Here is a 9,130-nt window from a genome sequence, read left to right as displayed (position 1 = left end):
CGCCTCCCAGGTTCCAGCAATTCTCCTGCCTCAGCCTCCATAGTAGCTGGGATTACAGGCATGTGCCACAACAGGCTAATTTTGTATTTTTAGTAGAGACAGGGTTTCAACTGTTGGCCAAGCTCAACTTGAACTCCTGACCTCAGTTGATCCACCCACTTTGGCCTCCCAAAGTGCTGGGATTACAGGCCTGAGCCACTGTGCCTGGCGTGAAATCTTAAACACTGAGTTCCCAGCCATGATAGAATGGGAGGCAGACACACCTCGTTATATCCCTTCCCTTTTGCAGTTTAGACAGAAAAACTGACCAGCATTGATGTTAAAATGGAGCTCATAATCCTGACACAGTAGACTTTTTGTGGCAATAAGATGCCCAATTATAAACAGACCTAAGCCCATGCCAGGCAAAGGTTAAAGTCCATGCGCTCCCTAGAGTTAAAGAATAAACTATATTCTGACTGCCACCAGCATTTTCTTTTTCTCCAGCAGCTAAACAAGCACTGGCCTTGAGATAAGCAATGTTGAAGCTGTCGCAGCTCAGCCACCATCAGACACTTAGACTGACTCCCCGTTCCACCAGCCATTACTACAGCTTTGACTGGATCAGAGACTGAGTTCTGTAACTTTCTCCTGATAAGAGGCCACCAACTGCGGACTGGTTCTGGCTAGTTTACAGAAGCTCTGCACTTGAGCACAGTTCTTCATGTCCCTGCTTCACCTTTTTTTTTTTTTTTTTTTTTGGGTTAATATTATAACGTCCTAGCACTTTGGGAGGCCGAAGTGGGCAGATCACTTGAGGTCAGGAGTTCGAGACCAGCCAGGCCAAGATGGGAGAATTGCTTGAGCCCTGGAGGTGGAGGTTACAGTGACCTATGATTGCACCAGCCTGGGCAACAGAGTGAAACTTTACCTCTTTTTTTTTTTTGGAGATGGAGTCTCGCCCTGTTGCCCAGGCTGGAGTGCAGTGGCATGATCTTGGCTCACTGCAACCTCCACCTTCCTGGTTCAACCAATCCCCCTGACTCAGCTTTCCAAGTAGCTGGGATTATAAACGCATGCCACCCTGCTGGGCTAAATTTTTTCTTTTTTTGTATTTTTAGTAGAAACATGGTTTTACCATGTTGGCCAGACTGGTCTCAAACTCCTGACCTCAGGCAATCTGCCCTCCTCGGCCTCCCAAAGTGCTGGGATCACAGGCCTGAGCCACCGCGCCCGGCCCCTTCTTCACCTTTTGACATATAGGGCCTAATTGTAATGCATTTAAATGTTAAATCTCCACTCCAAAGTGAATATGGGTCACATGTAACATCCACGTTTGCTTATCACACATGCTTCAGGACCCTGTTCATGAACATTCATAGCTCCTCCTATAACCTGTTGAATATATATGTTTGGCCAATGCTCTTAGAATAATTCCTGTCTCCCTTGAAGAGCCTGCCTTTCAGCCTCTCCCGGAGGCTACGCGTCCCAGCCTGTCAGAATGGCCACCTTGCAGGCTGTAATCCTTTATAAAAAACAAAGTCTCCTTCTAATTGTTATTTATTTATTTATTTATTTATTTATTTATTTATTTATTTATTGAGATAGGATCTTGCTCTGTCACTTACGCTGGAGGGCAGTGCAGTCATAATTAACTGCAGCCTTGAAATCTTGGGCTCAAGCAGTCCTCCAACCTCAGCCTCCTGAGTAGCTGAGACTGCAGGCACACACCACCCAGCTATTTTTATTTTATTTTACTTTTGTAGAAATGGGAGTCTTTCTATGTTGCTTAGGCTGATCTCAAACTCCTAGGCTCAAGCCATCCTCCCACCTCAGCCTCCCAAAGTGCTGGGATTAAAGGTATGAGCCACCATGCCCAGCCCTCCTTTCTAAATTTATAAATCATGTGCTTTTTCAGTTGACCTCAGGGACCTGCAGGCTTCTTTGCCATCACTACTTCCTCTGCCGGAAATGACCTCTTCCACCTGCTTTCCTGGTTAATTCCTGGTCATCCCTTTGGCTCAGCTCAGGGCTCGGGCTGGACTAACTGGACATTCTGCATTCCTTCCCTCTCAGGAATCTCACTTGTTCCACAGCTTCAGCTCTTTCCTATATGTTATTGATTCCCAAATCTACCTCCAGCCCTGGCAGTGCCCCTGAGTTCTGCCCCATTCACACTTCCACTCACTTTCCCTCAGACACCTCAAACCCAACATGCCCAGCACTCAAGTAATCATTTCCCCCTTTGCTATCCTAATTTTGCTCCTGTTTTCTATTTCAAAGACTAGCATCATCAAATATTGTCTGTCTAGTAGTTAGAACAGTGCCTAGTAGCCATTGTAGTACTTCTGCCTTATCCCCAGTTTTAGTTATTTCCCCAGTTTCAGTTACCCACGGTTTCCGTTACCCACAGTCAACTGCAGTCCGAAAATATTAAATGAAAAATTCAGCTGGGAATATTACAGGCTCACGCCTGTAATCCCAGTACTTTGGAAGTCTGAGGCAGGCAGATCACCTGAGGTCAAGAGTTCAAGACCACCCTGGCCAACATGGTGAAACAACATCTCTACAAAAAAATACAAAAATTAGCCAGGCATGGTAGCAGGTGCCTGTAATCCCAGCTACTCAGGAGGCTGAGGCAGAAGAATTGCTTAAACCCAGGAGGCAGAGGTTGCAGTGAGCCAAGATCATGCCATTGCACTCCAGCCTGGGCAACAGAGTAAGACTTCATTTCAAAAAAAGAAAGAAAGAAAAATTCCAGGAATGAACAATTCATAAGTTTCCTGTGCTGTTCTGATAACTGTGATGGAATCTCTTGCTGTCCTGTTTCATCCTGTTTGGGGCTGGTTGTGAATCATCCCTGTGTCCAGTGCCTCCATGCCATCTATACCACCTGCCCATGAGTCACTTAGTAGCTGGCCCAGTTATCAGAATCAGATCAACTGTCATGGTATTGAAGTATGTGTGCTCACGTAAGTTTTATTTGACCTAATCATGGACTCAGAGCACAAGGGTAGGGATGCTGGCATATTGTTATAATTGTTCTATTTATCATTAGTTATTGTTGTTGATCTGTGCTTCATTTATAAATTAACCTTTATCATAGGGATGCGTGTGTATATATGTATATAAAAGAAAAAACACTGTCTATAGGGTTCGGTACTATTAGCGATTTCAGGCATCCACTGGGGATCTCCGAATGTACTCTTCACAGATAAGGAGCGACTACTGTATTATTATGTGGAAGTTAATCATATTATTAGCAACAGAAGTATAATAAAAAACTTTTTAAAATATGATGAATCTGGTAATAATGTGCCTAACATCCTACAGCACCTCCATATTGTCAACAAAAAGAGTCAAACTCTGTAAAACATTTGAAGGGATTTATTCTGAGCCAAATATGAGTGACCATGGCCCATGACACAACCCTCAGGAAGTCCTGAGAACATGTACCCAAGGTGGTAGGGACGCAGCTTGGTTTTAGACATTTTAGAGAGGCACAAGACATCAATCAAATACATTCAAGAAATACATTGGTTTGGTCCAGAAAGGCGGAACAACTCAAAGCCGGGGCTTCCAGGCTATAGGTGAATTTAATTAAATATTTTCTGATTGACAGTTGGTTGACTTTGTCTAAAGACCTGGGATTGATAGAAAGGGAATGTTCAGGTTAAGATAAAGATTGTGGAGACCAAAATCCTTTTGAGTCTTATAGTGGCTGCCCTTAGATACAATAAGATGACCGATGTTTCCTGTTCAGATTTTAGGTGATCTCTTTAGGATTGGGAAGGTCTGAAAGAAAAAGATCCAGCCAAGTTAATAGAGATTCTTTACAGATGCAAATTTTACCCCATGAAGAACCTGCCATATTTTGCAGGACCATTTCAAAATATGGCAAAGAAACTTGTTTTGGGGTAAAATATTTTGCTTTTCTTTTCTGTCTCATAATGTTACGCCAGAGTCAAGTTGTAAAGTAAATCTGGTTGGGCATGGTGGCTCACACCTGTAATCCCAGCACTTTGGGAGGTCAAGGCAGGTGGATCACCTGAGGTCAGGAGTTCGAGACCAGCCTGACTAACATGGTGAAACCCCACCTCCACTAAAAATACAAAAATTAGCCAGGTGTGGTGACATGCGCCTGTAATCCCAGCTACTCAGCAGGCTGAGGCACAAGAATCGGTGGAAACCAGGAGGCAGAGGTTTCAGTGAGCCATGCGCACTGCAAAGAAAGAAAGAGAAAATTATGATATATAGGGTTAAATAAAACCTATCTGATGAGAATTTTTATGATTTGTAAGGCACCCCTTAGATAGGAATTTGGGCAAGATTTAAAAATCAGAGTTTAGTCCTCAATATTTAAAATAACTTTTTAAAAATCAGCCTCTTAGTATATCAGGGTTGAAAAGGAAAAGGTTAACGATGTAACATGCTTGTACTGAAGGCTAAATACTAGAGCGTATTATCTCCAGACCACCATTAGGTATAGGGAAGATGATTTCATTTGAAAGCAGAGTTGGCCAGGTGTGGTAGCTCACGCCTATAATCCCAGCACTTTGGGAGTCTGAGGCAGGCGGATCACGAGGTCAGGAGTTCGAGACCAGCCTGACCAACATGGTGAAACCTGGTCTCTACTAAAAATACAAAAATTAGCCCGGTGTAGTGGCACATGCCTGTAATCCCAGCTACTCAGGAGACTGAGGCAGAAGAATCGCTTGAGCCAGGGAGGCGGAGGTTGCAGTGAGCCGAGATCATGCCATTGAACTCTGGCCTGCTGACAGAATGAGACATTATCTCAAAAAAAAAGTTACATGAATTACTGTCTGTATAATATTAAACACATAGTAAGCAAAAAAAAAAAAAAAGAAAGAAAAGAAAACTATATATATACACCGCTTGCAAACAAGCCCAGCCAACCCTCATTGGACCTTCTGTGAGAAATAAACTTCGGATTTTTAAGCCACTGAGATTTGAGGGCTTGTTTGTTACCATCACATAGCCATGCCTATATTGATTACTACAGTGAGTAGCCTAAAGATGACAATGTGGTAATCATTATTAGCTTCCTGCTCCTTAGAAGAGTCCGGTTCTGTGGGACCACTTTTTAAAACTCCAAAGTAGCCGTCACTAAATGCTAAGAAACACTAGAGGGCACAATTGAGTTGTGGAAATTTTCGGCCAATATTGGAAATGAAGCAAGGTATGGAGTCTAAAATTACACAATGCAACAGAAAAATGGGTAGTGGGCCGGGCGCGGTGGCTCACTCCTGTAATCCCAGCACTTTAGGAGGCTGAGGCGGAAGGATCACGAGGTCAAGAGACGGAGACCATAGGGCCAACATGGTGACACCCCGTCTCTACTAAAAATACTAAAATTAGCTGGGTGTGGTGGCGCATGCCTGTAGTCCCCTACTCGGGAGGTTGAGGCAGGAGAATCTATTGAACCCGGGAGGCGGAGGCTGCAGTGAGCCAAGATCGCACCACTGCACTCCAGCCTGGCAACAGAGTGAGACTCCGTCTCAAAAAAAAAAAAAAAAAAAAAAAAAAAAAAAAAACCTGGACACAGTGGCTCAGGTCTGTAATCCCAGCACTTTGGGAGGCCAAGGCAGGCAAATCACCTGAGGTCAGGGGTTCAAGACCAGCCCAGCCAACATGTTGAAACCCTGTCTCCACTAAAAATGCAAAAATCAGCCAGGTGTGGTGGCGAATGCCTGTAATCCCAGCTACTCGGGAGGCAGAGACAGGAGGATGGCTTGAACCAGGGAGGCGGAGGTTGTGGTGAGCTGAGATCGGGTCATTGCACTCCAGCCTGAGCAACAAGAGCAAACTCCGTCTCCAAAAGAAAAGAAAAGAAAATTGGGCAATGAAAATCATAAGCTTTGAAAACAATAGCTTTCTTGTAAATATGTTGGTTACTTTTTGTCTTTTGAGATAATTGAATTAAAGTAGACTTTATGCTTTAAATTTAATACAAAACCAATATTGTATTCCAAAAATACATAAAGGATATATACATTTACAAATATGAATACTTACATTGGAAAACTAGTGGGGTGTTCTCAGTGTAAAGAGAACAGTCAGTTTCCATCTGAATTTTTCTCTCTTTAGATAGTCCTGTCTTCTGGCAATGAGAGTTTGACTGTGGAATTCACACTTATTCTAACCTGGCCAGTTGAGAAAGCTGAAGTTTCTAAGATTCTGTTATTGTAAGAGGTGACCAGATGTTCCAAACATCAAGCTGTACAGGATGCTCTCCACCCACTCCAAATGTCATGCTGAGTTCTCAACAGACTTCCCTTTCCCGTTTCCTTTTTCCCCTCTCTCTGATTTTTTTCTTCAAAGTCTATTCAAAGGCTGCTGCCAAAACCATCTTCCTCTATTGTTGTTCTGATGACATCATTCCCTTCCCCGGCTCCCCTTGTCTCTGGTCTTATGGCCACAGTTTGCCTTCATTTCCTTGAACTGCCACTGTGCCTGCCTCTACCTCCTTTCCCCCTTATTCCCTGCTGCTTCTCACCAACTCAGGATTGGGTGGTGACTCAGGATGGTCACTGCTGATGTCCCAGTGCTGAGGGATCATCTTCTAACAAAGAATAGTATTCCCAAACAACTGCCTCCACGGAAGCCAGGTGCCACCCTTATCTGACCCATGCACACAACTAGCTGGTGGAGACACCTGTGCATTTTCAGGGAGAGATCCTGTCTAAACACCTTTTATTTATTTTTCATTTTTCATTTTTATTTTTATTTTTGAGACCGAGTTTCACTCTTGTTGCCCAGGCTAGAGTGCAATGGCATGGTCTCAGCTCACTGCAACTTCCGCCTCCTGGGTTCAAGCAATTCTCCTGCCTCAGCCTCCTGAGTAGCTGGGATTACAGGCATGCGCCACCACGCCTGGCTAATTTTGTATTTTTAGTTGAGACAGGGTATCTCCATGTTAGTCAGGCTGGTGTCGAACTCCCGACCTCAGGTGATCCTCCCACCTCGGACTCCCAAAGTGCTGGGATTAAAGGCGTGAGCCACTGCGCCCGGCTAAGCTTATTTTCTTTATGTATTCATTGTTCATGAGTATACTAAGCACCTTCTGCATGTGTTCTAGTTACTAGAAGAGAAAGAAAAGAAGAAAAGACATAATCTTTTTTTCTCTTTTCACGAGCTGCTCTGGCCAGCTTTTTTAAAAAAAGACATAATCTTTAAGCTCAAAATTGCCAGAAAGCCATTGAAGTTGGAGGTTTTGGAAATCAACTGGAACTTAGTCTCCCTTAGAAGCTGACGGAATGAATAGCGGAAGAAAATTATACAATGATACAAAATAACTATACCATTTGGAATGGTAGGTTTGGGATAATTCCAATTATTTCATCACCTTGAGACAGGGTCTTGCTCTGTCACCCAGGCTGGTGTGCAATGGTGCAATCACAGCTCACTGAAGCTTCAACCTCCTGGCTCAAGAGAGCCTCTCACCTCAGCCTCCCAAGTACCTGGGACTACAGGCGCGTGCCACCACACTCTGCTAAAAAATTTTTTTCCTGGCCCAAGCTAGTCTCAAACTCTTGAGCTCGAGCAATCTGCCTGCCTTGGCCTCCCAAAGTGCTGCAAGTACAGGCTTGAGCTACCTCTTTTGGCCTCTAGCTCAGTAATTAATCTGATACCTGGTGACTGGCATACTGGTTTGCATTTCTCATTTCTCAGTTTCCTCACCTGTAAAATGGGGATAGTGACATCGACCTATTCATCCTTTAAGATTGTAATAAGGATCAAATGTTATAATATAGTAAAATAATTTGGGGCAGCGGGGTGACTCACACCTGTAATCACAGCACTTCTGGAGGCCAAGGTGGGCAGATCACCTGAGAACAGGAGTTTGAGACCAGCTTGGCCAACATCATGAAACCCTGTCTCTACTAAAAATATAAAATTAGCCAGGGTGGTGGCACATGCCTGTAAACCCCAACTACTCAGGAGTCTGAGGCAGGAGAATTGCTTGAACCCTGGACGGGGAGGTTGCAGTGAGATCAGGCAACTACACTCCATCCTGGGCAACAAAGTGAGACAGAGAGGAAAGAAAGAGAGAGAGAAAAAGAAAGGAAAGAAAGAGAAAGAAAGGGGAAGGAAGGAAGGAAGGAAGGAAGGGAAGGAGGGGAGTTTCTCCTGCCTGATTACCTTCAATGTGAGACACTGGCTTTTTCCTGACTTCATTGGCTTCCTGGTTCTCAGGCTTTCAAATTCTGCAACTTCTGCCTGGACCTTACACCACCCGCTCTCCTTGTTCTATAACTGACAGATGCTGGGACTTCTCAGCTGCCATAATCATGTGAATCAATTCCTTCTCATAAATGTCTCTCTATGTATACATACATCCTGTTGGTTCGGTTACTCTATGAAAGGTAAGGTTTACCAAGAAAATTTCCCAAAAGCAAAGGAGAATGAAGAAATAAGGATTCTGTAACATTTCATCATTCATGTCTGAACAGAGTAAAAACAAATGGTTGATTACAGTCATAACACTATCGCCTACCAGTTGTTTGACCTTGAGAAATTCACTTAATCTATCTGAGATTCATTAATTCATTCATTCAACAAATACTTACAGACTTCCTTTTCTGTACCAGGCACTGAAGGTATAAGATAAAATAAAAGTCGATAAGATAAAAGTCCCCACCCTTCAAGGAGTTTAGTAGAGTGTGACCTAGAGGCATTTGATAGAAAAATTAGTGTTCAAAGTGTAAGAGTTGTAAATGTTGAATCATCTAGGGCCCTTATCTCCTACTCTACTCCCACGAAAATCCTCTACTTTTGGCATAATGAAGCACTCCATTTCATGCACATTTACTCAAACTGAAACTCTGCCTCTGCCCTCATCTCCCCTTTCTGTAATGCCTTTCCAGAGCTGTCTCTCTTGATTATTCCACTGCCTTTTCAAAGCTCTTGTCAGTTTCCTCCGCCTACTAAGATCTTCCCTACTCTAAATTCCCAAAGATTTTATTTTCTGTACTCCTCATCAGCATTTATCAAATAGAAGCTACTATTCATGTTTGTATATAATATTCTAGTGTTAAGCTTCTTAAGAAGGATATGTTCTTATATTTCATTGTTTCATCCAGTAGAGTAAGCATGTCTTTTTTTTTTTTTTTTTTTTTTTTTTTTTTTT

The sequence above is a fragment of the Cebus imitator genome, unplaced genomic scaffold, assembly GCF_001604975.1.
Source record: "Cebus imitator isolate Cc_AM_T3 unplaced genomic scaffold, Cebus_imitator-1.0 Scaffold12, whole genome shotgun sequence".
Lineage (NCBI taxonomy): Eukaryota > Metazoa > Chordata > Mammalia > Primates > Cebidae > Cebus > Cebus imitator.
This window is presented reverse-complemented; position numbering follows the sequence as displayed.